The sequence below is a fragment of the Pyrus communis genome, chromosome 12 (assembly GCF_041283825.1).
Source record: "Pyrus communis isolate YQ-2024b chromosome 12, ASM4128382v1, whole genome shotgun sequence".
NCBI lineage: Eukaryota > Viridiplantae > Streptophyta > Magnoliopsida > Rosales > Rosaceae > Pyrus > Pyrus communis.
In genome coordinates, this window is record NC_142576.1 from 6,681,241 (window position 1) to 6,706,794 (window position 25,554).

Genomic DNA, 25,554 nt, shown 5'->3' on the forward strand with positions numbered 1-25,554 from the left:
GGGAGGTGGTGTGGTTAAGTTTTTTTTTTTTTTTTTTTTTTTTTTTTTCTTCTTTTTGTGTGCCTTAATATTTAGTGGAACTTCGCACATGCTTGCCTAAAATGTAAATGAAAGCAAAATAGTAACTAAAATAGGGAACAAGATGTAATCATTTCATGATGGAGTCAAAATTATAAATTTTCCCAAAAGCAAAATCTAGGTCGATTGGCTGAACTACATAAATTGAAATGTAAAGAAAGTAGTAAAAGAAAGATTCAAGCCATGAAGGCCGACATAATGCTAAAGAACGTCACTGAGATCACTGGTGTCTGATGTCAGTTTGTGTAGGAACTCTTCGAGCCTTCGGGCTTCACATCTCGAAAGTCGTTCTGTTTATGTAGTTTTGTACATTTTGTATACATGTAAATCTCCCCCTTACACATACTTAAACATCGCTGCACATTTTATATATTTTTGTTTCTTCTGCTGCGAATATTTCCCAAATCCATCAAAACTGAATTGGTCTTTCTTTCTTTAAGTGAATTGGCAGTGGGGGTGCAGGTGGTTTTTGGTGCTGCTCGAGTGTGACAGCTGAAGCTGAAGCGATAAGGCAGGATTGACGGAATGTGTAGAGAAGGGCTTATTGAGGATTGAAGAGACATATGCGAAAATTGTGGTAGACATTGTTGTGCTAGGATAGCACCAAATCAATTGGAAACCAACTCATGGTAATCCACAGAAAATATAACAAATGAAATGCAAGAACAAAATAGAAACAACACTAAGATTTAACGAGATTTCTCAACAGTAGTGTAACTATGTCCTCGGAGCAGTAGGAGCTCACCAATAATCCACTAACAACCAAATGAGAGTGTTTACAAAGTTTTTGGCAATTTCACAACCCAAAGGCCCAATACACCCTATAGTTCTCACGCACCAAAAAAACAAAGGGAAATTTTATTTGAACCCATATAACCTCACTCTACACCCAATTTAAATTTAAAATGGGAATTGTTAGTTTTTCCCTATTGTATAATTACTATCAAATACAAGATGAAATCAGAAATCAAACTAAAATTTATCAATAAACCCACTGCCGGTTCCAATGACAACTGAGGGCCTAAGTTAATTATTATTACTAGTGTATGCGTATGTATAAAATGATTTTGAGTCCTATAATTCATGCAGATTTGAATTACTATGGCTAAAACCCAAGTGATGCCTAAGAATATGGATTTACAGATTACAATTCCACCACCCAATACACCTAATCTTAAAACCGAGGTAAAAACTTGAGATTAAAGCATTTGAAATACGCTACTGCATTTGTTTATGAAGCGGCAATGGGATAAAAACAATGGGAATGCAATTTAGATAAAGCACACAAGGATTAAAACCAACTCGATTTCTATTGTAAGAGAAATAAGCATATTGGTTTAACATTTCAATCTCAAATAAGTACAAAAACACCGTAACATATGAGTTAATTACTTCATCTAATCTTATCTACTCACATAACTTCCCGATTCTAGATTGCTTGTTTGACCAATTCATCAAACACAACTCCATATATGTATGGACATTATACTCTCAATCAACGAGTTGTGGAAAACAAGTTGTCGAACACTGATTTTGGATTTTTATTTTTAAAATGGGTGTAAGGATAAATTTGCATATTATATTAGGCTTGTGAGGGTAGTTTATGACACACCCTGACCCAGAAAGTCCACTTGGACCCTGAATCGAGCTGTGCTGGCCGACACCTGGAAGGTGACGAAGCCATAAAATGTGATAGTGTATAAAAAGTGAATAAATTTGAATATAAAAGTGTCTAAATACCAGAGTGCGCTACGAAGTGGGAGCGAACCCATTTCACACGCGATGTCAGAGCATAAGTAAGGTACAATAGTGTGGGTAAGAATCATACCCTTAAAAGTAGCCACCAATACTAAGATTAGCTATATATCCTCGTCGATACGAACTCAGCAGTTAAAACCTGAAGGGGTACAAAACAGAAAGTGTGAGTAAGCTGTAAAACCAAGTTTTCCAAAACTATTACCTTTCAAACAGTAATAACCCTTCACTGTAATTCCCTTATCGTTTTCTATAGGATAGTACAACATATATACATATATCCAAACCATACTCAGAAATGACCAAAACCACGGCTTGCCATCAATTCCACCATGCATTAATAAGTAGGCCAAATGAACGTAATCAATACAAAATGATATGTCAGTCAGAGTCATCTAAAATGACATGTACAACTTATCCATATCTTATCAATCATGGCTAGCATATAAGTCGGAGTCACCTATAGTGACCTGTACGACTTATCCATATCTCATCAATCATGGCTATCATATAAGTCGGAGTCACTACTATCATATAAGTCGGAGTCACCTATAGTGACTTGTACGACTTATCCATATCTCATCAATCATGGCTAGCATATAAGTCAGAGTCACTTATAGTGACCTGTACGACTTATTCATATCTCATCAATCATGGCTAACCAATAGCTCAATAAGTATACCTGCACACGAGTCGGAACCATCTAAAGTGGTCTGTACGACAGGACTGTGCACCTACCTTGGATCCAAGGTGAGCGTAAGGTGCGTGAGGTGAACATCACATGAAGGACTGTGCCCTGGCCACGGGCGGGAGCACTAACACCGGAGTGCAGGTTTATGAGCTATATTATATCTCAACACAATCATACTCACTAACATCAACATGTACTCACCTGAGACTTACCTGGGCGTCCGCGGCGTCATATAGCACTTCAAAGCATTCACAATAGTCAGGTCCAGGTAATATCCATATGAATATGCCATGATGCAATCTAATACTCAACCATGTTGTAGCATTTTCAATTATAAACAATACGGTGTGAAATGTACAATCAATAACATCCTACCCCCGAACTACTTATTTTCAGGGATAATTATCCATGACAACCCAATTAACACTAATTAACTAACTAATTCACAAAACTAAAACTTGCCTTTACCAATTTCCTTCGCATTACTCAATTTCCCAAATAAGGCTTTGTCTCAAATATATTATGGCTGCATCTAACGTCTCGTTAGACTGCCTACGTACCCTAAACAGGGATCAAGCCATTCGTAGTTCATATAGTACTTCAAGCATTCACAATAATTATATATGAAAGTAATATACCTAATCAATTTAAAAGTTTCGATAGAACTCTCAATAATATGTACGATAAAAAGGAAAAGATGCACTCACTTGGAGTCCACGCTATGATTCTCTAGTGCACGCATCGAGGCGTCCTGAATGATTGGTCCCTGTGACTAATTATCAAATCACATCTCAGAATTCTTATCCGTAGAATAAGTAATTCACATAAAACACAACCTCAAGGGCATTCTAAAATAGTTTGAGACCCATTGACCACATGTCAACAGTCAATCAAAGATCGACGGTAGGGTCTACAACCCTGTATAACTCGACCCGGAAGATCCGCATATCATATTTCCAATCCGTAACTCCCAACAATCGACAATATGTTTCTAGAACAACATATTAAAATTTTATTACGATCCAATGGTCGGATCTCCGCCAATTGCCTAAAACAAGTGGCCGTGAACATTTATTTTACTAACTTACAAATCCAATTCAGTAAGATCCGTAAGTCGGATTCCCGATCCATAAATTCCTATAATCTTTAAATATTACGTATTATAATGTATCCAATTTTGGTGACGATCCAACGGTCGGATCGTCGATTCACATTTTTATCAAGTAACGTATCATAACAAATTTAGGTTCCAATGATCAACCTACGTCATTCAAATAAAAAAACTGAATTCAAGACATTCGGCATAGCCTAAAAATAGAATTGGCGGCCCACTGGCCACGCGCCGCCGCGGGTGGCGGTCGGCCGCCCCGACTCGCCGGAAAATCCAACTATTTCCAAAAATTCTCAAACTTCACAGAAATGAAGATCTCAGTGAGTGGAGCAACTTTCATACCTGACACGAAGTCCAAAAGTGGACGGAAGATGGTCAATTTTGCCCACAAAGCCGGCGGGTGCCAAAAACTTCCCAGTGTCGATTCGTCTTCTACAGTGGTCCAACGGGGTCAAGGTTGGTTGGGTTTTTCTCCTGGGATCATGGGCTACAAAGCCCAAGTGGTGGCATCGGCCATCACCTTGCCGATTTGCTAGAAAATCAAAAAGGGTGCCTGGAGCACCGTGAGAACCGCCAACTTTCGTGGCCTCAAACCGCCACATACCGTGGTTAATCAAAGTAGTTCTTGGGTGGGTTTTGTAGAGGGGAATGAGAGCTTCAAGATGGTGGTAGTGGCATCGAAAAACTCCACCGGAGTTGGCCGGAATCGACCTTGGAAAATTGTGGTCGCGAGTTGGAAAAACCCACGGGCAAGCTGGGATTTTTTATTTTTATTTTTTTTCCTTCGTTCTATTTCTGATTGGGTCTCACCCTCTCCCTCTAATTTAATTGGTTTCTTCCTATTTGTGCCTAAAATCAGATTGGGCACTTTCCCAAAAGGTGGGAATTAAAATAATTTATAATTAAACTTTAAATAGCCATTTTTAAACGTCCATAACTATACCGTTATAATCTGGATTCGCAAATGACTTTCGCCTATGCGTTCACATCCACGAGTACGACGAGAATATGTTAAAAGAATAAGTCATATGTCTCTCTAGATGATGATCAACATAAGTCAAAGTCCTTGCCTCTAGGGCAATTTCGTAAATTCACGCTTTTAAAATAAAATAAAAACGTAAAATTTGGAACGGGTTGTCACAGTTTAGGTAGTAAAATTGGGTTTAAAGAGATATTGATAATTTCATTAAAAACTATATGGATTTAAATAATATGTTGGGTGTAAAAAGAAATTATATGGGTTCAAATAAAATTTCTTAAAAACAAATAAAGAATGAAATATAGTGATTAATTTCTTCTTCATACAAAAAATAAAGCTAATATGACAAATACAACTTTGATGGGTGAGTGCTAACCAAAGGAGAAGGCAGAACCTTTCTTCCTCTCGTCGAATGGGGCTGTCGGCTTTTCTCTCTACAGGGCAGCAGCTGCGCTTTTTTATTTCTCTATGTTGTTGCTACTGTAAACAATGCTGCCTTGTTAAAAACAAATAGCAACCCTAGCCACCATGTTGCTTTTCACATGGGCCAAATAAAAGGACCCATTTAATGGGCTACTAGACATCAATGAGCCCACAATAATTTTGCCACAAACTTAACAATCTCTACAGTGATCAAATTCCCGAAAGCACTATGACGGGATAAACCACCATATTCAACAATTAACCCAAAAAACTACTCCCAATTACTAGCAAGAGAATAATTCATGTCGAGCCAAATGCTCCAACATTCCTACTACTCAACACCTTCTTTATCAATGCAAAATGTGAGCCAAATTCAGGTAATGAACAAACTTGGCTACAACAACATCCTTGGTCAACATATCAACGGGGTTGTCTTTAGTTGGAATCTTCTGGAGAATGATCTCCCCTTCACCAACAATTTCATGCACAAAGTGATAACACATATCTATGTGCTTAGACCTTGCATGATGAATCTGATACTTAGCCAAATAAATGGCATTCTGACTATCACAATGCACCTCCACCTTCTTCTAATCAACCCCAAAATATCTAATAAGTCCCTATATCCAAATGGCTTCCTTTATAGCTTCATCAACTACCATATATTCAACCTTTGTAGTAGATAAAGCAACAGACGACTACAAAATGAACCTCCAACAAACTAGCCCTTTAGCCATAGTAAACACAGCTTGAAGTAGACTTCATTTTATCCAAGTCACCTGCATAATCTGAATTAACATAACCAACTGCAAAGTTGCCAATACCAGAGTTATCGCTCTCAAAGCATAAACCAACATCTCTAGTACCATGGAGATACCCCAACAACCACTTAGCTGCATGCCAATGCTCTGATTATGCATACATTGACTCACCATACCAACTGCATGAGCAATATCTGGTCTAGATCATACCATTGCATACATAAAACTACCAACCAAATTAGCATATGACATATTTTTCATTTGCAGCTTCTCTTTATCAGTTTTAGAATATTATAGAGAACTCAATTTTCAAGGTATTGCTTTCGATTCAAGCACACCAAACCTTTTTCTCTATCTCTAATAATCACCATGCCAATGATATTCTTTGCTTCACCAAGATCCTTCATCTAAAACTCATTCTTCATTTGCTTCTTTAATTTCTCAATCTTTTCGACATTCTCTGAGGCAATCAATATATCACCAACATATATCAACAAATAACCAAAAGACCCATCTTGCAAGCTATTGAAGTACACACAATGATAATATTGACTTATTGTGACATCCCACATCGCCCAGGGGTGTGATCCTTAAATGGATATTCCCATCCCTACCTAGCACGAGGCCTTTTGGGAGTTCATTGGCTTCGGGTTCCATGGGAACTTCGAAGTTAAGCGAGAAGGGGGCTTGAGCAATCCCATGATGGGTGACCCACTGGGTTGTTGCTTGTGAGTTCCCAAAAATAAAACTGTGAGGGAATGGTAAGCCCAAAGCGGACAATATCATGTTATGGTGGTGGAGCGGGCCCGGGAAGTGATCCGCCCCGGGCCGGGATGTGACAATTTGGTATCAAACCCTAACCCTGGCCGCGTGTGTGGCGACGAGGACGACGGGCCCTTAAGGATTGTGACATCACACATCGCCTAGGGGTGTGATCCTTAAATGTATATTCTCATCCCTACCTAGCACAAGGCCTTTTGGGAGCTCATTAGCTTCGGGTTCCATGGGAACTCTGAAGTTAAGCGAGAAGGGGGCTTGAGCAATCCCATGATGGGTGACCCACTGGGAAGTTGATCGCGAGTTCCCAAAAACAAAACCGTGAGGGAATGATAAGCCCAAAGCGGACAATATCGTGCTACGGTGGTGGAGCGGGCCCGGGAAGTGATCCGTCCCGGGCCGGGATGTGACACTTCTATAATAATTTTGACTTCTCATAAGTTTATCAAACCTCAAATACCATTGTCTTGGAGATTGCTTCAAACCATAAAGTGATTTCTTCAACTTGCAAAAGAAATTCTCTTTCCCTTTCACTTTATACCCATCTGGTTGAAACACACACACACACACACACACACACACACACACACACATATATATACATATATATATATATATATACATATATATATATATACATATATATATATATATATCTTCATTCAAATCACCATGTAGGAAAGCCGTCTTCACATCAATTTGCATAAGTTCAAGATCATATTGTGCAACAATATAATACAAATTGAGGAGTGCTTCACAATCGGAGAAAAGATTTCATTGTAGTCAATGCCTTTTTTGTGCATACCCTTTAGCTACTAATCTTGATTTGAATCTCACATTGTTTTTCTCATCAACAATTTTCTTCTTAGCATACACCCATTTGCAACCGATAACTTTCTTACCCTTAGGCAGTAGCTAACTCCCAAGTCTTGTTCTTCAAGAGAGAATTCATCTCGCCACCCATGGCATTGTACCACTTCTCATTTTCTTCACTCTTAATGGTTTTCTCAAAATTGGATGGAATCTTATCAGTGATAATAGGAATAGCATAGGCAACATAGTCACTAAACCGAGATGGAACACCCATTCCAAAACACTAGCTTCACTCTTACTAAATTTTATGTTTAGCATAAAATAGATAACAATGCATGATAATGAATTACAAATTGTTTTTTTATTTCTTATATTCAAATTTAGTTTTTGCTCTTTCATCCTACGTATGACTCCATTTTTCCATCCATCTCAACTAATTATTATATATTATTTATTAACTGCCATACAACCTTTTTTTAACACTTTATTTTACAATTTTAGGACAAAAAAAAAAAGAAGCTAATTCAGCAAGGGATTTACAACGTTGACAAATACATTTTCAAGCAATGAAGACACAAATATTCGAAGGTATGTAAAATTAATTAATACTTTGTTAACTTTGTTTTATTGACGTTCTACATTTAATTACAATTTTTACTAGGCCTTCTCTTTAGACGAATTAGCTATTACTTATATATATATATATATATATAATATATATATATATATATATATATAAACTAGCTTCTTTTCACTAGAGATAAAAGTATAAAAGCAGACATTTGCACTAGAGATATACCCTCTCCACATATTTTAATCTAATATGTTCTTTCACAGATTTACAAAATATGGGCAGGATTTATCTTTAGTGGAAGGATGTCTGTTTATACTTTTGAATATTGGCCTTAAATCTTTCACTAGACAAACAAATAATAAGCCATGTATTCACAATAAGTTAGAAGAAGAAAGTATCTATATAAATTGATAATAGTTAATTCCTCTCAAGAGAAAAGACGGAAATGATTATTCTTACTCTAGATAATGAAAACTAAGTTTACCAATTTACATAAATCTGATCCATCTTAGAGCGCCATTTAATTTTGTTTTAAAAATTATAAAATTGGCAAATAAACTGCTATTTAATCATAGCATGATTTGCAACACTTTTGTAACTCTTATATAACGCTATCACTAAATATATTTTATTGCATAAGACACCAATTTCCATCTTTGTTGTACTAAATTGCAACAAACTAATATTTTCTTAGACATTATTCAAATTCTCATTCCATGTATGTATCCAATTTCACTTACTCTTTATTTCTCAATACATTTGTCTGTATAAATTAATATAACATTAGCCAAAACTGAACAACTTACAAATTATGCTCAATCTATTTTTAATAATTTTTTTAATTATTCTTACCTACGAATTTTATTATCTCGCAGCAACGCGCGGGCATCATTTCCTAGTTTATATACACTAAAACCCAAACACTCTGTTACTGTTCATTAACAGTAAAGTGCAGAAATTGCCCTCTAATTGCTCTTTGGCATTCTATTTTTTTCCGTTTCTATATAGTGAAGTGGCGGATTTACCCTTGATGGCCACGCGTCTCTCATCGCTTCACCTTCTGTTTCTCGACTCTTCTACTTCATTCCACTCTCTCATTCAAAAAATCAGGTCGCTCATCGCTTCTTCTCCAAACCTCTACTTCGACTACAACTTCTAAATTTTTCCTTTTGTGTTCACTTATCTCTCTCTCAAATCTCTACTTCCGTCGCACTCGAACTCCTTCCGTCGCTTTCAAACGCCGGTTAAGGTATCGACCACCCCTTCTCTATCTTCTTCTTTCGCTTCTCCTATGCATATCTCAGCATAAAATTAGTTTTCATGTTTCCTTAAATGCTAATCTTTTTCCTCTCTCTAAAATCCATCTAAAAAAATGTATAATGGGTATTGTTTCTCTCAGCAGGTTATTCGGAGAAGTCTATGAAGGGTCGCCGTGGTTTGGCCGGAAAACAGTTCGAAAGTAGCTATCTTGGTCTCGAGCTGTTTTTCGGCCAAACCACAGTGATTTAGTCATCAAAAGAGGTACCATTGTCTTTGTCTCATCGATAAGTATGATTTTCGTTTTTGAATCATTTGATTTCGTTGAGTATTAAAGAAGTTATGAACATTTAAAGTTTACCTAGTTTCCGGCAAGTTTTTCAGTTTTCCCTCGGACCAGTCAACTTTGAGGCTATTTTCCGGCCATCTCCGGCAACCATTGGGCTTCCAAATAGGTATAATCTTATTCTACATTTTCCTATCTTCATTTTAATATATTATGGGTCGAATTTGGTTAAGAAATGATTAAGTTACGAAGCTTTGAAAATTGCCCAAACTTCCGACCAAGAGTTCTGGGACACTTAACGGAGTTTTTAACAGAAGGACCAAAATAATGGATGGTGGACAATCTCAGTGACCACTTCTATTGATTTGAAATCTCAGGGACCAAAGTGATGTGTTATACAAATCTCAATGACCATTTTGGCGATTTAGCCTTGTTTAAAATTCTCTCTTTATTGACCTAAAGGGCAATTTTGACATAGTCAAACAAAAATTTGAGAAAAGTCTAGGGCTTAGACTAGTTTACGTCACTTAATACTACGGTCTAGTAGTATTATTCTTTATTTGTAAATGAGAGGTCTTAGGTTCGATTCTAACCAAAAGCGAATTTGAACCACATTATTGTTAGCCCATTATGATGCTCAACCTACTCCCCCACTCTTTTAGGATAAATAATATTGATTGTTCAAAAAATAAATAAAATAGTTTATCGTTTTGTCACTCATTACTATAGTCTGGTGATATTTCTCTTTATCGGTAAGTAAGAGGTTTTATGTTCGCACTTGTGAATGACAAATTCAATACCTAATGAAATTGCCTACAGTATGGTTGTTATCTCTGATTTTGCATTTTGGTTGCAGGAAACATTCTTCTTCGAGTTTTAGGGTTTTGTTCTTCCTAGCTTTTTCTGGGTCAGGTATATAATTTATCTCTTTGGTGTTATTTTTTCTTTTTTGTTTGGGTTTTTTGATTGTTTGTGCTTCGATTTTTCCCTCAAACTTAAAAAAAAAAAAAAAAAAAAAAAAAAAAAAGAGGAATACTGTTGATTAATTTTTGGGTTTTGCTTTATAAGTTTCGGTTTTGTACTGTGAGTGAGGAAATTTTTATTTTGGTGTTTTAATTAAGGGCTAAACATTTCCAGCAATACAAATGGATGATCATGATTAATTTTTGGGTTTAATTTAGCTTTTGATTATTGTGGATGAGTTGCGAAACTTCTTTTCGATTATGTGATCTGTGCTTGTTATGTTGTTCCTATCTTGATTATATTTGATTGAGGTCATGATGATTTATGGGTTTTTTTTAAAATATGATCCAGGTCTGAGCATTCTGGTTAGCAGGCCCGCTTAGTTGAATCAGCTAAGTTTCATGTCTGACATCGACGTACTGCTTCCACTGCGTTTGGTATGTTTTCTGTTAATTCATAACTCATCTGAGAGATCATTTTTTTAATTGAATTCAATTGGATAAGTTTTTTAATTGAAAACCTGGGTACCTAGATGCTCTAGAGATCATTTTCAGTCATCGATACAGTACTGTTGTAATTTAGTAGTTGTGCAGTTTGAGAATTGGTGTGTAGTTGTTTCTTCAGCAACCTGACCAACCTGATCTACTCAAGAAACCAAGCTAAACTGCTTATTTGGGCATTATTGACAACCTAAATGGTTTGATTTGGCTTGGCTATAATTCATATGAATTTGAAGTCGTTAGTTCTGGTGTTAGGAACATGGTCTTTAAGATCTGATTTAACAACCTGGAGCAATATGCATATGTACTGGTGAAAACATAAGGTTGTGAGTGTGGTACTGATTCTTTCTTTGTACTAATTGAGCTTATAATATATTTTAAGGCCTCAAATATAGATTTGTTTTTCGTATCAATTCTTAACTTATCGGTGTTAATAGAACTGATTTGGTTTTGTAGATCAGAATTGTTAAACGACAAAATTAACCTGCAAATTCAGTTCAGGTATCAATGCTTGCGCTTATTTAGATTGTTGAATTGATCTTTATCTTTACTAGATTTTATTTTTCAATGTTGTTTGATGCATTATCGTGTTACTTTATTATTAATAAAACTAATTTGGTTTTGTAGATTAAGATATTTTAGCAAGAGAATCAAGTTCAAAATTCAATTGAGGTATGAATCTTTTTGCTTATTTGGCCTGTTGAATTCATGTTTGCCTTTGCTGCATTTTATTTTTTACAGTTGTTTGGTACATTATGGTATTAATTTCATTGTAATTTTATGGATTTGAAGTCGTTATTTGGATTTTGGAATGTGAGAAGGATCTGGTGGGTATAAATCTTCACTGCTTTGTATTGCAGCTCATTTTGATAACATTTATAATGGTATATAAATCTGCTGGATTAATATTCCAGCTTAATATTGTTGTTTATTATGTGTGACAAGTTATATTAGTAACATTTACACTGTTATCCGTTGTAGTTAGACTTGCTGGCCATTTTTATCCTGTTTATGACATTTTTGTGCTAAGGTTTTTGAGCTTTGTTACTTACCCTTTCGTTCTTTTTTTTTTTGGTTGCTTGATTTGTTTTGCAGGTTGCATTTGCAAAGGGAGAACAACATCTTAGATAGTTTTTGTGCTTATGAAACATTTGAGGGTAAGATTCACATGGTTATTTAAATCTGTGGGTTTTGTTTCTTCAATTTTAAAATGGAAAAAACTTAACATTTTTTTTCCTTAGATTTTAATTAGAATGTGTTGTAAAGCTTTTTATGCCTTGTTGTGGTTTATTGTAATAAGTTGGCAACCATGTATAAGGAGCTATTAGTTTTGGATTTACAGAAATTAGGTGTTCAATTAGTTGAGATTATTTGGTTCCTTTCAATTTTCTTTGTTTTCTACTTTCTCTTATTGTCATGTATTTTTGTGACTTATTCTTATCCTGCGGTTGTAGTATTATGTTAGTTTTGCAGAACATTATTATTTAGTCAGTGGTGGTTCTGTTTATGCCCAGAAAATGGTTAGATAAAGTGTATTTACACATGGTCTTTTTTATCAATGTGTCGTAATTTTTTTTTATATGTTGTGGTTTACCATGGTAACTTTTAGCAAGTATGTATAGGGGGAAATGCTGTTGCTTTCCCCTGTTTCCTTTTTTTTTTTCGCAGAAAAAAAAATTTCATGCAATATTTTTCTGTTTTTGTTAAAATAATGTCCTGATGTGATTAAGTGCCCAAGGGTTACACATTTGGTCTAAGTTTTATACTCTAATATATTAAGTATACATGAAATATCTAATTTATCTTATTTATTGGCTATATATATGCTGCTTAGCAATTTATTGGCTGAAAAATTTAGCCAGCAAGGCAAATTTTTTATGCTAAAACTGCTGCAGAGATGTTAGTTAACAAAAAGTGGGTCACTATTTTTATCTTCTCAATTAAGTTTTAGAGAAACATTTATAATTTTTTGAGGCATTATTTCATCCTTTTTCCATTTAAGTTTTAATTGGCATTTCATCTTTATTTGAATTCTTTTTTTCGTTTTAATTGACTACATGCTTTTTGTACAGATTTCATTTTGTGGCAAAAAAATTTCATTATATATACCTATTAATTCAAACTTAGCAATAAGATAACTTTTTAATTGTATACCTATTAATTCTCAATTCCGTCATCAGAATTGCTCTTAATCTCAGTTTCTCAATTCTTTAGTGTATAGAACACCCATTCCAAAACACTAGCTTCACTCTTACTAATAGACTTTATCTTTTATGTTTAGCATAAAATAGATAACAATGCATGATAATGAATTACAAATTGTTTTTTATTTCTTATATTCAAATTTAGTTTTTGCTCTTTCATCCTATGTATGACTCCATTTTTCCATCCATCTCAACTAATTATTATATATTATTTATCAACTGCCATACAACCTTTTTTTAACACTTTATTTTACAATTTTAGGAAAAAAAAAAAAAAAAAAAAAGCTAATTCAGCAAGGGATTTACAACGTTGCAAGATACATGTTCAAGCAATGAAGAAACAAATATTCAAAGGTATGTAAAATTAATTAATACTTTGTTAACTTTGTTTTATTGACGTTCTACGTTTAATCACAATTTTTACTAAACTTTGTTTTATTGGCGAATTAGCTATTACTAATATATATATATACACTAGCTTCTTTTCACTAGAGATATACCCTCTCCACATATTTTAATCTAATATGTTCTTGCACAGATTTACAAAATATGGGCAGGATTTATCTTTAGTGGAAGGATGTCTGTTTATACTTTTGAATATTGGCCTTAAATCTTTCACTAGACAAACAAATAATAAGCCATGTATTCACAATAAGTTAGAAGAAGAAAGTATCTATATAAATTGATAATAGTTAATTCCCTTGAAGAGAAAAGACAGAAATGATTATTCTTACTCCAGATAATCAAAACTAAGTTTACCAATTTACATAAATCTGATCCATTTTAGAGCGCCATTTAATTTTGTTTTAAAAATTATAAAAAATTGGCAAATACACTGCTATTTAATCATAGCATGATTTGCAACACTTTTGTAACTCTTATATAACGCTATCACTAAATATATTTTATTGCATAAGACACCAATTTCCATCTTTGTTGTACTAAATTGCAACAAACTTATCTTTTCTTAGACATTATTCAAATTCTCATTCCACGTATGTATCCAATTTCACTTACTCTTTATTTCTCAATACATTTGTCTGTATAAATTAATATAACATTAGCCAAAACTGAACAACTTACAAATTATGCTCAATCTATTTTTAATAATTTTTTTAATTGCTATTACCTACGAATTTTCTTATCTTGCAACAACGCACGGGCATCATTTCCTAATTTATATACACTAAAAACCACAAACACTCGGTTACTGTTCAATAACAGTAAAGTGCCAAAATTGCCCTCCAATTGCTCCTTGGCATTCTATTTTTTCGTTTCTATACAGCGAAATGGCGGTTTTACCAATGATGTGTCAGTAATGCTTAGAATAAAATAAAATAATATCTTAACTATAGTAAACACCAAAAACTGTTTCATGTATTCATCCAATATTTTAATCTTTGGTTAAAAATTAGAAATCTGTGGGTTTCAAGTTTTTCACTCAAAAAATTTTGCCTAAATAAAATCAATGTTTTTCTGTGTTCTATTCAGTTCCTCAACATTCATTTCTTCTTAATCATAAATTCAATTTTCTTTTGTAGGTTCACATTTTTCCAAAAGAAAATTAATCTGGAAATTCAATTAAGGTATAAATCCTTGCGTTTACTTAACATCTTCAATTCATCCTTTCTCTGCTCTATATCCTAAATTACAATTCAAGGCTTCATCGGTATGTATCAAGAATTCAAGCTTTATTACCTTTTTTTTAATTAATATTTTGCTTTTACCTTCAATCTTTACTAACATTTTTCCTCAGGGGAATTCGCTGTTATCAATGTATCTAATCACTATCTTCTTTTAACTTAGTCTAAAATACACAACTAATCCCTCCCCTGATCACTCAGGAGTTTACTTCAATATCTAAAAGTATTACTCAAGACGTTCCTGCTTGAGATATACCCTTTCCACATGCCTTAGTTCCACACCAGAACATTTGGAACAACTACATCTTTGGTAGGAACATCTTTGTCTGTACTTTTAGACATCCATTGTAAACCCCTCAGTGATCAGGCCAATCATTAACCATGTATTAAGACCAAGTCAACAGAAGAAGGTCTTTATCTACAAATTGATAACAACTGATTCCTCTGAGGAGGAAAGATGGAAATGATGATCTTTTCTCTAAATTAAGCAAGTTGAAATAACTTAGCAGCTTTTACCTTTGTTTTACACCAAAACACCAAACCAAATGTATCTGATCCATCTTTGTACAATATCTTATTACATTTTTACAAATCAATTGATAATAAAATTATCTGTTAATTAACAATATTACTTTTCAATTTGATCAAGGAATGCTTTGGTTAGAGGTTAAATTTATTTATTGCCTTTTTTACTATTGTATTCATAACACCAACTTTCGAACTAAACAGTGAATCAATTTGTTTCAATCCGATTATTCCGTTTTGTAAAGTCTTGCATTAACATGTTTAATATATTGATTACATTTTTTCTTATCCTTTTCTACTGATTTTCCCCTACATTTGTCCGCAACATTCTTTAATTAGCTATGTTTTCACTTTGATTCAACAATACAATCTCTCAACTTCCTTTGTGCTTATTTTTATCTAAGATATTCCATATGAATACAACCAATGACGCATGCTTGGTTCCTTAGATGATTAATCAGTTGGAAATTAGATAAATTTTTATTTCCAATTTTACAGGACCACACTACACATAAAGCACACTTAAATTGTATTTTTACATCATTGGAATCACTTTTAAACAAAAACACCAAAAGAAATTTTCTAGCAAATGCTTAACTACCAGCGTTCCTAACTTTTCCAGTTCTGAGATCACTTAGATGCATAAAAATTTATTCCTGCTCATGTGTTTCCCAAATTGTTCACCATTTGAATGTAACTCTGTATTTCAACTTAGTCTTGATTTACTATTCTTTTCTAGCATATTTTTCACATATTTACTCTTTAGTGGACACACTAACCAATTTCTGTGTACAACATTGTCTCCAATCATTGTTCATCACAAGGTACACCATTCTAACACTATCTTTTGTGTGTTTTGTTCAAATTATTTCTCGCCTATTTTAGTTATTAACAATAACAATATTATTTCTAGCCTTAGTTTAATACTAATTGCCTTAATACTTTCCTGCATCTTAACTATTAATTTATAGACTTAAGAACCATTTGCGAACTCTCGCTTCAATCAACATTCTTTCACGCACTACAGCAACTTTGACCTTTGAATTACAGCTGCACTGTTTCTTACAATTGCTTCATTATCAAGTCCAAACTCAACCATCTGTTATACCTATATGTTTGTTCCTTGCTATAAATATCATGAATACATATACATATCTGTACAACTTTTTACAAATTTTATACACTTTTAAAACCCGCAGCAACGCGCGGGCGCAATTACTAGTATACACTAAAACCCAAACACTCGGTTACCGTTCATTAACAGTACAGTGCCGAAATTACCCTCCAATTGCTCTTTGGCATTCTATTTTTTCCGTTTCTATACAGCGAAATGACGGATTTACCCTTGCTGGCCACGCTTCTCTCATTGCTTCACCTTCTGTTTCTCGACTCTTCTACTTTATTCCACTCTCTCATTCAAAAAATCAGATCGCTCATCGCTTCTTCTCCAAACCTCTACTTCGACTACAACTTCTAAATTTTTCCTTTTGTGTTCACTTATCTCTCTCTCAAATCTCTGCTTCCGTCGCACTCGAACTCCTTCTGTCGCTTTCAAACGCCGGCTAAGGTATCGACCACCCCTTCTCTATCTTCTTCTTTCGCTTCTCCTATGCAAATCTCAGCATAAAATTAGTTTTCATGTGTCCTTAAATGCTAATCTTTTTCCTCTCTAAAATCCATCTAAAAAAATGTATAATGGGTATTGTTTCTCTCAGCAGGTTACTCGGAGAAGTCTGTGAAGGTAGGACAAGATGGATTGCGTTTCAAAGTGCAAAAAATACAAGGCCTGCCTCTCTATGCGTTTCCAATCTTCCAAAAATCATGTTCGTGGAGGCGATTTGAGAAGGATTTGAAGCTCGGCTACATAGATTTGATTCAAATTGGTGGATTTGGGTAAGAAACTAAGAAACCCTAATACTGTCTTTTGGTTTTAAGAGAACTATCATAAAACCCCTCCGAAGTGTTTGTGATTCCAAATCTAATCAACTTTTCTTAAACTCATCCCTTTCCCATGTAGCAAATCGTAGCTCTAAAATATTCCAATTAATTAATTATCATAAGCTTTTTGTAGAGTACTACTTCCATATATCTTTTGTGATTCCAAATCTTATCAACTTTTCTTAAACTCATCCCTTTCCCATGTAGGAAATCACAGCTCTAAAATATTCCAATTAATTAATTAATTAATTAATTAATTATCATAAGCTTTTTTTAGAGTATTACTTCCATATATCTTTTGTTGCAATGGATTTGAAGTTTCCTGGGCTTGGATTCTTGGAGTATTCCCTATTGTTTGCTGCTAAACAACTGCCTTTCGTTTGCTATCTCGCATGGTGTTTACGACTTATTGCAAAACTGAGTTCTCTTGATATTTGTTGTTGTTTTAAAATGCATAATTTACTGCAACTAAATCGTTTGGTTGGTTTATATTTTAGAATCCTATTGTTTTCAGTGATTTTATGTGTTATATTATGTCTTTTACTGCAAAACTGAACTTTCTTTATTTTTTCGCTTTGTGTGCAGTTCGAGCTGACTAAATGAGCACCCAAATTGTTACTCGCAATGGTAAACTTCCATACTAAATCTTGCTTCTTTGAAACCTTTCTTTTAGTTTTAGCCTTTTTAATGTGGAATATTGGTGAAAATAAGAAGTGTTTTTAATGTGCACAGTTGTTATATTAATGTGCTTGATTTCAGCCTTCTCTTCTGAATTCCTGAAAGAGTGGTATGGTTCTCTCATTCGCTTCCTTCTTTCAATACATACTCGGTTACAATTTCATTATTTTTGTTCAAATGAGTGATGGAGATTTCAAATAGGTTGTGCACTCTGTATTCTGCAGTTTATAATTCCCCTCCTCATTTGAGTTTTCCTTATCATAAGTATTTATGATCTTATTTTTCATTGTGCACTGTGTGAAGTGTTCCTTGTAATAGCAGTGTATCTTATGGTGGGTTTATAAAAGCAAATGTGAAGGGTTGTTTCTAATATCAGTGTATCTCATTTTATGTCATAAAATAAGGAGGGGAATTTTGAATACAGTTTTCAATTCAAAGGTATTATTTATTAACCCTTTTGGCAGGTTAGGAATATGTACCCCTTTCCTTGCTTAGGTATGACTATAGAAATTGTTTGGCAGGTTAGGAATTTGTACCCCTTTTCTTGGGGTTTTCAGTTGTGTTTTTAATAGAATTACAGATTTGAGTGATGAGTTTTTTCAATGGTGTTAATTTTTAAACAATTTATGATGCTATTTGTAAAATTTAGTCACTTTTTTTTATTAACAACTATTATATCGTTTTTTATTCCAATTCGCAATTACTTCTTTTGTTAAATTTAAGCTTGATTATTTTAGTAAATTTTTATACCTTATGTCCAAATACATACACAATACTGTATATGTATAGTTTTCATAATGTTGCTCAGCATTTTGAGTATGCATTTTTTGTGTAGAGTGAAGAATGTACTGTTCACAAAGGCAAAACAGGGAACAACTACTACTTCATATGAGAAGAAGAGATTAGTTTAATTGTATTTTTTTTAATTTGGTTAAATTTGAAGTTGGTTGGCTTGCATCTAATTTGGTAGTTTGCTAGCACAGGTTGAGGTCATTGGTTTTATTAATGCTGGTGACCGAAATCAATTCAAGTTAATGTTAAAATGATATCACTATTTTTGTTATGGTGAGGACTAAGAACTTATAACATTTTCTTTATATCTCTCAATTTTTAAATTAAGAAATTTACTTTTTTATACCTCTTTTGTGATCATTTACTGAGAATTTGTTAATTGTTTTAATATGTATGAGGTAGGATTTCTATGTTCATTTCTCATCTTTAGAGATTGTTGGATTTCATGTTGTCCAATAGTATTTGGACTTTTCATATTAAGTGTGTCAATATGTTGCAGTAATTCAATTGATGTGATATAATTTGGTGTGTTTATACATTTAAACATAAAAAAATTCACATAATTTCTAATCCCGCAGCAGCACGCGGGCAAAACTTTCTTGTGTAAAACGATAACTGCGTTATATATGTAGTTGTAGACATAATCTAATGGCTGTTATGTTCCATTAACTTTTATCCCTTAATCCTCATCAATTTATTTGATCCGATGGTCAAAAATTGAGAGGGTTTGTAAAAGATAAAAAGAGGTGTATGGTTAACACCACCCTATTTCTATTTCGAAGTCATTTTATTTTTTTGAACAAACAATATTATCTACACTAAAGAGGAGGGGTGAGTTTAGCCTCACAATAGGTTAGCAATAATGTGGTTTAAATTTGCATTTGGCGATAATAGAACCTAAGATCTCTCACTTGTAAGTGAATAAAAATATCACTAGACCGTAGTACTAAGTGGTTTCAAAGTCGTATTTTAGGTCCATATGACACCTTTAGGTGTTAGACCGTTTGATACCTTTAGTTTTTAGGGGTGGGCATGAGAACTCTAGAATCAAGAAACCGAATTGAACCATGACAAAAAAAAAAAAAAAATCGAAAAAGGAAAATTTGTGTTTATTGACAAAAAAAAGAAAAGAAACTTTTGACAAGAATTGAATTGAGCCGATTCATACTGATTTCCAGTCAGGTTCTCAACTTGAAGAAACTAGCATGACCAAACTGAACCGACTAATAGTAATTTAATTTTTATGTTTTTTTTAACAAACAATATTATCTACATTAAGAGGAAGGGGTGAGAATTTAAATTTTCTGTTTTTAAATATATTCAATAAACATAACCCATCTAACAGGCCATTTAAGGGATGGGATCCCTATTTTTTTTTTTTTTAAATAGGAACACCTTCTTGATCATTAGATTTGGTTTTAATGAAATTTTATGGTTGAGATTAAATCACAAGTCACAAAATTTCATTAAAATCAGATTTCATGATCAAGACGATGTCCCTATTTTTTTTTTGAAAAATAGGAATCCCTCCCCTTAAAGTCTTCCACCTGTCTAATACGAATCTCTGGCAAGGCCTACCAAATTTGACTAAATCGAAGTTCCATAGGCCCATAACCTAACTAAACCCTAGTGACTATATGTCTCTTCCTCTTCCTTTTCAGTCTGACATTTTGTCTCTCCCCCTTTAAGAGCCAGTCTCTCTTTTCTTCTCTACCATTTCTTCTCTCTCTTTCCTTCTTCGCCCTCTCGTTTCTTCTCTACGAGTCTCACAAATCTTGCAGTTTTATGTTTTTACCTTGTAGACTTCCAGTAATTTGGCTCAAATTTGTAAGAATTTGTCGGTGGAAACGTACTGTTGGGCGTTGAAGCAGGACTCGAAGGAAAAATATATCTCTACAATAGAATGCCAGAAGAGTATTTTGGTGTCTCAAGACCCTTAAACAAAAACCAAAAAATTGGGATAAAAGGGTATTTCGGTTTTGTGGACTCCGACACTCCAACACTCCAACTTGGGATAAAAGGGGTAGAAACCAACGTCCAAGTCGCCGATTCTTCTTTTTTCAATTTTTTGCTTTGAGATTTGCGGTAATTCCTCTCCCTCTCTCCCTCCCTCCAGGTGCTCAAATGAAATTAATCTGGGTATAAGCTTCCGTTTTGCTTTGAGGTACACAGTGTTTGCTTTTGTTTGTTTTGCTTGCTTCTGTTTTCTCCACTGATAAAATTATTTGTATTTTTAGGATGCCAAGTTTGGTAGCAAGAAAGCGCCGGAGTCGCAGCAAAACGGGCAGTCCACTGATGGTGCGGTGAGTAATCGGAGTAGTTCACATGAAGAGAACAGGTAGTGGATTTGATCTTATCATGTGGTGCATTGCATGGACTTTGTAGAGTTGGACTCATTTGTTCTTCGATTTTGTCTGTTTTTCAGGCAAAAAACTCGGCAACTCCTTCAAATGGAGTCTTATCTGCATGACGTGTTAAATTTCATTGAGGATGTTTTTCAGGTAAAATATAGTTTTTCGTTAAAGTGAACAGTAAATCGGATTTTTCGTTAAAACTCTCTTTAATTTACTCCTCTCGGTAAAGAAGAATATATAGCTCTTCTCTGCACTGATATTAATATGCAAGTTACTGTTATTGCATATATTGTTTCCTCTTGTTATCTTTTCTTTTGTCAAAAAAATTATTATGTTTTTTTTTTTTTTTTTTGGGTTTATGTAGGAATACGAAGAAAATTTAAAGTGGATTTCAACAAATCAAGAATGGACACAAATGATAGGAGCAAGAATTTAATTTTACATAATCAATAGCATGTGTGACCTATATAAATTAATTTGATTTGCTTCTGTATCTCCAGTTAATGCTTGACTTCACGCATAAAGATATTCTTGATTTCTTGGTTTATTAATTTGATACTTTTCATAATGTAGGTTACAAATTAAAAAGAATTATAAGAATGTCTTTATGAGTCACCAAATGCAAAAAAGAAAAAAGAACTTCGTAAGCCGTGAGTAACGTGTCGTGATGTAAAAAGATATTTTGCAAATGCATGAGTTCATGCAAAAAGGTTAGAATATATAAAGCTTGTTATATTTTGCAAATGCATGAGTTCGTGCAAAAAGGTTAGAATATATAAAGCTTGTTATATTAACATCCTGCATATTGTTGAGTACACGGTACATCACACCATTGCTTTTACAATTAAAATTTATCATAATATAGCCACACACTTTCCCTTAATGTCCTCACACCCCACCCAACCCCGCCTGGCCCTGCCTTTTTTCTCCTCCTTCCTTCTGCACTTCCGTTTTTCATCCCAATTTCAATTAATCAAAAAGGCAAATTATACGTTGTGTAAGGTAATGTGTTGCACCAATGATACAGAACAATGCTCTTTACATGCATCAGTGTTATAAATCTTCTACATTTGGCTTGGTTGTAGGGTATACAAGTTATCTAATATTAAATTTTAATATAGAATGCTAATAAAAAAGCTTATATATAATTCGGTTTACAATGAATAACCGGTCAAACTAAACCGAAACCTCACTGCTCGGTTTCATTAATAGATTTAAGTAAAATTGAACTAAACTTAACTGAACTGGTGTTCTTCAATTTTGGATTAAAAAATGGACCAGACTGAATTAGACCGTGCCCACCTCTAGTTGTTCGAATTCAAAATTCAAGTTCAAGCAAATGATGGGTTGGATTATTGTTCTAAATTTTCTTTCTTTATTGACTGAAATTTTTTTTTGTTAATTTTTGGGGATTGGTTACTTTCATCATCGGACACTAGTGCCAGAGCAAACCCACAACCTCGAGTTGGAAGGACTTCCGCTGGCATCTAACTGTCAGCTACCCCTACTATGGATTTACGTAGGAATTAACATAAGTTTAACTCGTTAAATCTCTTACTTTTTTAGTTTTAAGGCAATTTTTTTTTAAAATGTCATATAAACTTGTAGCCATTTTTTAATTTGTCATATAAACTAAAAGTTTAAGCAATTTGTCATACCAACTTTCCAAAATCATCAATTTGTCATCTCACCCTAACTCTGTTAAGTTTTCCATCCAAAATAAATCATATGTCTTGCACATGACTTGTATTCAATGTTATTTCTACCATTTTAACATCTCACTTCCTTCTATTATGTTGCGTTCGATTAAAACAATTCTAAAGTGTTTAGTTTAGTATATCAGGAAATCAAATTTTATATGGACTCTGTAATATAAGAAACGAGTTGATTTTTGGTGCTAGAAATGGAAATGTAGATGCATATACTCGAACACAATGATCCGCATGAATACTCTCGAACACAAAATTTAAGAGTTTTACTAAAGAAAAATAAAGAACTTGTAAAAAGATCTTAAATGGCAGAAATAACCTTGAATACAAGTCATGTGCCTCGTACATGACTTATTTTTTATGGAAAACTTAACGAAGTTAGGTGGGATGACAAATTGATTTTTTTCAAAATGTTGGTATGATAAATTGCTTAAAATTTTAGTTTATATAACAAATTGAAAAATATGTACAAGTTCATATGACATTTCAATTTTTATTTTCTAGTTTTAATAAAGAAAATAATAAAATATCAAACCAATTCCTCACCCACATGTTGCAACTTCGTCCTTTTTTCTCACCCGCACGTTGCAAACCTCGACCTCTCTCTCTTCCTTTCTCTTACATTTTTTCTTGTACATCATTTTTTTCTTCTACGGTTACGTCATCTTCGTCCTTGCTCTAGTATTTGGAGAAGAAATTATTAAATAATATAGTACTACATTGACGGCTGATAGTACCTCCCAACAGGTATGTAACACGCGGCAGAAGTCAGATCCTAAAAAGACGAGTTACACACAAAAAAAAATTAAAGACGTAGCTTTACGCCATACGCCCACAGGTATAAGTTTCAACCCGTCGTTTACTCGCTCTTCGTACGCGCAGGCCCCCATGCCCAACAAAGACGACAACGTTGAGGCTAGCATCCTTCAAGCCCTTTTAAGTTTCCCAAGAGCATCAGGAGTCGGTCCTTAGTATAAGACACGAATTACACACAAAAAATGAAAGACGTAGCTTTATGCCATAGGTCCATATGAAAAAGGATGATATCACATGATATCATATGTTTCTATATAAGCAATTGAATGATGATGTGTGTAAAAAAGATGATATCTCATGATATCACATGTTTCTATATAAGTCGACTGAAAAATGATGTGTGAAAAAGGATGCCATACGCCCATATAACTAAATAAGCCGCTTGAGATACCGACTTGTATTTTTTGTATTTGTGTTTATTCCTTATTTTAATGGTTTATATTGGGTTCATTGGTTAAGCTAACAATTAATACAATTCAAATTCAAACTCGAACCGTTAAAAAATTGATGATACTACCTGACATATTAAGAAATTTGTTGAAGCATGAAACTTCATTTCAAAGAAGGTAGCCAAAAGTAAGTGACGAGGTTTGTCATAATGAGTTTCATAAGTGAGGTATGTACAATTATTAAAAAAGCCAGTTTTTGGTTGAAACTGATACATGTGGATGACACTAAATCAATCAATTAATTAACATATCACTAACGAGTCTACTCGTTTCAACCCGAACCCATTAATGCTTAACTCAAATATTTAATTTTTCGTATTGTATAGTTTTATGTTATTACCGTGTTGTTTGCAATATTGTCAAGTCTATCTTGTAGATTTCCATTAGTTTGGCTATGAATTTGTTGGTGGAAACATACGGGTTGAATGTTGAAGCGGTCAAACCGATTTGGAACCGCAGGAACTGAACTGCTCAGTTCCAACCAAACGTTTCGGTTTGGAAAGTTATTGGGACCGAATCACCGACGTTTTCTCTACGTCCGCATGTCTCAGAGAATGTTTTGGCCACACTGAGCCACTCGTAAACAATGTCAGGAGAGGGTGAGTGATATAATAATGGAGCTGGAAGAAACGTTAGTTGACTGTTCACCTTCAATCCTCTTTTTAAATTTCACAGAAAACGTGAGCATCACGTGTTGGTCCTTATAAGACACGATTTACACACAGAGAATGAAACATGTAGGTTTGAAAGGTGACGTGTTTTGAAATGGGGCTGATTGTGGGACTTTAAATAAGAAACGAGTCATATTTTTTGTGCTCGTGTTTATTTATTATTTTAATGATTTATAATTATATTGTGTATTAAGCTAACAAGTAATACAACTCAAACTTAAACCCGACTTGTTAAAATAATTGGTGACGCTACCTAACATGTTAAGATTTATTTATTTTTTTTATTCTTTTATTTTGGCGATTGAAGCTTGAAACAACAATCAGCAAGGCCCCAAAATCCAGCTATAATCTTCTAAGCATGTACTGTAGGAAATTATTTGCCTTTCCGATATCCAAAAGTTAGTTAGAATGAGTTTGATAAGGGAGTTATGTACAATAATTAAAAGAGACATGCGTCTAACGAGTTGAAATGGATACCTCTGGGCAACACTAAATTAATCAGTTAGTTAATATGTCACTAACGAATCTCAACTCAAACACATTAAAGCTCAACTCAAATATTTTTAATTTTCCGTTTTGTTATCGTTTTTTGTCGTATTAACTAGTTTTGTACGATATTGTCAGGTCTACCTCGTTGCTTAAAAAAACAGTTGAAATCCAACCAATAGCAAATCGACAAAATGAGAGATATAAGTCTAATCTTAAATTTTCATGTTAATGTTAACTAAAAAAATTCATAAATAAAAGAAAAGAAAATCATATATAAAATTTAAAGACTCATATTTTTTTTTGCATGTAAAGTTCGTG

General features: G+C 33.8%; 3 long non-coding RNA genes and 1 other non-coding gene across 11 annotated transcripts; all 4 read left to right on the plus strand.

Annotated features, from left to right (window-relative positions):
* The first annotated feature begins 9,515 nt into the window (after positions 1 to 9,515).
* On the plus strand, positions 9,516 to 13,526 carry LOC137746260 (uncharacterized). 2 transcript variants are annotated; one of them, XR_015954350.1, is made up of 5 exons: positions 9,516 to 9,674; positions 10,362 to 10,417; positions 10,820 to 11,640; positions 12,064 to 12,125; positions 13,435 to 13,526. It is a non-coding gene; the product is annotated as an uncharacterized LOC137746260 (long non-coding RNA). The 2 variants fall into 2 exon arrangements; XR_015954349.1 differs by lacking the exon at positions 13,435 to 13,526 and having other exon boundaries at positions 12,064 to 12,129.
* A 451-nt stretch (positions 13,527 to 13,977) lies between these two features.
* LOC148692252 (uncharacterized) lies at positions 13,978 to 19,164 on the plus strand. Of its 3 annotated transcripts, none has more exons than XR_015954347.1 (4): positions 13,978 to 16,907; positions 17,056 to 17,233; positions 17,864 to 18,477; positions 18,792 to 19,164. It is a non-coding gene; the product is annotated as an uncharacterized LOC148692252 (long non-coding RNA). The 3 variants fall into 3 exon arrangements; XR_015954348.1 differs by having other exon boundaries at positions 14,502 to 16,907; positions 17,864 to 18,065; XR_015954346.1 differs by having other exon boundaries at positions 15,428 to 16,907; positions 17,864 to 19,164.
* Positions 15,273 to 15,375, plus strand: LOC137746361 (small nucleolar RNA Z103). Its single transcript, XR_011069831.2, has one exon. It is a non-coding gene; the product is annotated as a small nucleolar RNA Z103 (small nucleolar RNA).
* A 1,114-nt stretch (positions 19,165 to 20,278) lies between the features above and the next one.
* LOC137744131 (uncharacterized) lies at positions 20,279 to 21,649 on the plus strand. Of its 5 annotated transcripts, none has more exons than XR_015954042.1 (5): positions 20,279 to 20,771; positions 20,865 to 20,887; positions 20,986 to 21,086; positions 21,174 to 21,249; positions 21,467 to 21,649. It is a non-coding gene; the product is annotated as an uncharacterized LOC137744131 (long non-coding RNA). The 5 variants fall into 5 exon arrangements; XR_015954044.1 differs by having other exon boundaries at positions 20,288 to 20,771; positions 20,865 to 20,912; XR_015954041.1 differs by having other exon boundaries at positions 20,279 to 20,887.
* Positions 21,650 to 25,554: the final 3,905 nt, after the last annotated feature.